Raw genomic sequence first — 4,257 nt, forward strand, 5'->3', positions numbered from 1 at the left:
TGAAGTAGTTCAACAATGCTTATGAGGCACACCCGGACAGGACCTATAAGGTTGCTTAGTTGGCAAGGAACACAGTCACTGAGTTGGCAACACTGCTTCAGCCAATCCCCTTTTTTTAAGCAAGTAAGCCCCGCCCACTTATTAACATTGAATTTGCATACAAGTTGAAAATAAAAATGAACACGAAAATTAAAACGAAAATGAAAAAGAAAAACAGAACATAAAATTAAAACTGAACTTTACATTTTAATTTTGTCCCTATTATTGCTTGGGCATGAATAAAAAGCCTTTTAAAAAATGTATTTACAGATTCCTTTTCAAGCTTGCCTTTTAATTTTAATATTGTCAGTCTTGTCTCAAGGTTATATTGAAAATGAACTGTCAAATAATCAATTTAATTTAATTTTTCAATTTGGCCGGAATGATGCTTCATCACGTTAAAAATGAAAATGAAATAATTTAATATAATGTTTAAATTTTTATTTTAGCATTTCATTTTCAAATTTGGGACATATTTTGCGATTTTATTTTTTATTTTATAATTTAATTAATTATTTTATAATTTAATTAATTAATTTTAAAAAGTCCAAAACACCTTCCTTAGGTTTCCTCTATGGCCAGCTTAAGGGTGCGGCGTCCCAGCGCCCCCTAGTGACCAGCCGCTACTGGGTGTAAGGGGAAATCCCCTATATGGCGAGGCTGCAGACCGTCTCCATGGAAACGGAGTTGTACACTGACGTCATGGCTATATAAACCGAAGACTCTCCGCGAGCGCTCATTCCTTTGGTTGATCTGAACGACACAGGACGGATTAATTAGCGGTTGCGCTTAACAAAGCGAAAAACTCAAAACTCTACAGATACATTGTTCGAGGACAGAAAGTTTATTCAGTTCATTCAGTTTATTCTGTTTATTCCGTTTAGACCGAGTTTTCACAGTGTGTCTACAATCCACTTGATCGTGTCTTCATCACCGTCTTCTACAGACTTTGGTGGAGGTGTTGAAAAGGTGGATTTCCCCCTCCCTATCACCACTGTCAGCATCTCGACTTCATCGTTGTTCGCCAGGTGCATCGATGTAGAAGAAGCTGGAAAAGTGGATTTACCCCCAACTACCTTTCCGGTGAACTACTACTGTCCGCTGTGGGCTTTTTAGGAGGACACGCCGATGTGGTAATTGTTCCGAACGCTGAAACGTCTGTTCAGTACCCTGGACCGTTATCCTTATCAGACGACATAAGCAGCGTTTGGTTACAAACAGAAGGAGAAGAGGAGAGTGTTGTAGCTGCTGAAAACAACATAGCAGGTGAGTCTGAAGTGGACGATGTAACTTTATGCATATTATATAGGCTACACCGTACAGGACATGTTTTATTAATAATAATGATAATGATAACGGTTGATAATAATCCAAAGATGTGGTACATGGATGTGTATTTAAAAGCTAATTGCAAAGCACATATTTTAAGGTGGAACGTTAGAGTTGCTGACAGGAGCAGCGCGCACGTCTTAAATTAGGTCTGCGGTGTTTCCTCTGGGATTTTTCCAGCTTTGGCGGCAGTACATAATCATTTTTAAAACGTAGAATATATACGTGTATTTTATAATTTTCATGCTGTCGTTGGCTTTTCCTTATACTTATATCCTATGGATTATCTTTATTTGATTTAAAGTGGATTTTCTAAAAATACGTTTGCAGCTCAGTTCGCATCTTTATTGTGTAACGTTACAAGTTGTGTGTAGCGGAAACACTTGTCTCGTCTGTGTGTAGATTTTTTTTCTTCCAAACGCTGTTGTTGACTTCTGAGATCGTCCAGTCTTCATTCATGCAGTTTTAAAAGTAAAAGTAAATGAATTTAAGCATGAATGACATAACGGGGTGGTTTCCCAGACAGGGATTAGACTAGTTCTAGACTAAAATAAATGTAAGAGCTGCCCAAACTGAAAACAACTTGCACTGACATATCTTAAAATACATCAGTGCCCTTTGTTTTGCCTCAAAATGCATACCAGGGATGATTTTAGTAGGGCATGTTTGTTAAAACTTGTAATATTTCCTATTTAAAGGCCTAGTCCTGGCTTAAGCTAATCCTTGTCCGGGAAACCCCCCCAACATTGTTTAAACTAGAAATGTATATTGTTTATAATAAATACATATATTATATATATATTATATTACATATATTATATGTTTCTATACATTCATGAATGTGTGTATACATGATAATTACACACAGCACACACACACATATTATGCCAAAAATCACTTTTATTGTGTATGCGATTAATCGTTTCCCAGCCATTAATAATGTGTTTAATGAGAAAGAAATTGAAAAAGAAGTCTCGCACAAAAAATGGGAAATGCGTCACATCACTTAACTTCTGCGTTAGAAATAAGGTGGATAATTTTTTGTACAAGACATTGTTGATTCCAAAAGTACGATGTGCTTCCTTATACAACTTTTTATTTTATTCGGAAAATATCACATTCATGTGAAAAAATGGATAAAAGCTAAGCCAAAAAAGAAATTAAACATTAGACAAAATCAAGAACAAAAAGCAAGAAAGACCTATGAAGCATTTTGTTACTTTAAATTGTTGTAACTTGCCAATGGCATGAACATTTTTATTTTACATTTTTATGTACGTTTATTTGTTTTCCACTTGTTGCGAGTTGTATATTTATGTATAAACATTTGTATAATTCTTGCATTTGTGTAATTAAAAAAAAAAAAAGGTAGCACTTGTTTTTAAGACACAGATTAATCTTTGCCAAGGTTGTAAGTGCAGCCAACAGCAGCACGTGTTGTTCATCTGTTTTGTAATGATTTTTACAATTTTACAAATGATTTTTGAACAATTTACTGCTGTCATAATAAGCCATTTATCGTTACAGCACTAATTTACCCATAATTTATTTTTACAGCAATGGATTTTGTTCTTCCAAATGGTGTGTTGTCTTCTGAGATTGTTCAGCATCCTGGACCCTCCTCAGAAGCCATAAACAGTTTTTGTTTTGAAGAAGAAGGAGGAGACGAGAACGCTGAAAACATCTCATCAGGTGAGATTGAAGTGGACTGTGTAACTTTAACGCACACGCACAGTAATTGTGTGGATTTTTAGGCACCTGCAAATGTGATTAAAACCTTATTGACCTTCATTAAATGGTTATCAAGTAAAATTGGGTGATATTAAACCATTAAAGGGATAGTTCATAGAATAATTTTCTCATCCTCATGTTGTTCTAAACCTGTATAAATGTATTTTTTTCTGACCAACACAAAAGAAGATATTTTGAGAAATGATGGTAAGCACACAGCTCATTACAGTAACCATTGACTTCCATTGTAGGAAAAACAATGATGAGCCCCATTCACTTCCATAATAGGAGAAAAGAACACTATAGAAGTGAATGGGGCTCATGAACGGTTTGGTTACACACATTTCTCAAAATATCTTTCTTCATGTTCATCAAAACAAAGACATTTAGACATGTTTGTAACAACAGCGAGAAAATGATGACAGAATTTTCATTTTTGGGTGAACTATCTCTTTAAATGATTCGCCCTTTGCAGGAGTTTAGATAAAGATATCTGCAATATAACGTGCTTTCATGCTAAACTCGTCTAGAGAGGATGAGAGAGAGCTTTTGAATGAACAATGAATCATTGTTTGTTTGTTTGTTTGTTTTTAGGGAAAAAAACAGCAAAATCCATTAAAAGAAGAATTGCAAAATTTTTCCGTACAATGGGGAAGAAGATCAAGAGCCCTTTTGTTCACTGCTTCGGTAGGAACAAAGTGGAATCTTTCGTACCCTCCCCAGAGCTGAATCCGGGGAAGGCCAGTGATGATCTGGTCAAATCAGAGATGAAGACCAGTTCCGGGATGAAGGCTGATGATGATATTGTCCATCCCGTGGCAAAGGCAGACTATGATCTGCTGAATACTACAAAGCCTGAGGATGTATCGTCTGCCCCCCAGCATTTCACTGGCACTTCTTCCGTCAGTATTCCTCAGTTTGTCATCCCGAGGGCAGATACCAGTCTGCATATTGTGGATTTTAGCGAAGACGATTCAGTCGATACTGTGCTGAATGCTCGCACCAATCCTGCCAATCCCAAGCCAAAGAAGCCAACCTCATCTACTAGCGGTGAGTCTACTGTCATTGTTTACCTTCCTGCTGTTGTAGTTTATTTAAATCAATCAAAGTTTTTGTGTTTTTCATGATCTGTGCTTTTTGATTATGATATTGATACAG

The 4,257-nt window shown here is 36.2% G+C and overlaps 1 long non-coding RNA gene across 1 annotated transcript; it reads left to right on the forward strand.

Moving 5' to 3' along the window:
* The first annotated feature begins 924 nt into the window (after nucleotides 1–924).
* On the forward strand, nucleotides 925–3,061 carry LOC141363688 (uncharacterized). The gene is made up of 2 exons (XR_012369204.1): nucleotides 925–1,305; nucleotides 2,926–3,061. It is a non-coding gene; the product is annotated as an uncharacterized lncRNA (long non-coding RNA).
* Nucleotides 3,062–4,257: the final 1,196 nt, after the last annotated feature.

Source organism: Misgurnus anguillicaudatus, chromosome 4 (assembly GCF_027580225.2).
Source record: "Misgurnus anguillicaudatus chromosome 4, ASM2758022v2, whole genome shotgun sequence".
In the NCBI taxonomy this organism is placed as follows: domain Eukaryota; kingdom Metazoa; phylum Chordata; class Actinopteri; order Cypriniformes; family Cobitidae; genus Misgurnus; species Misgurnus anguillicaudatus.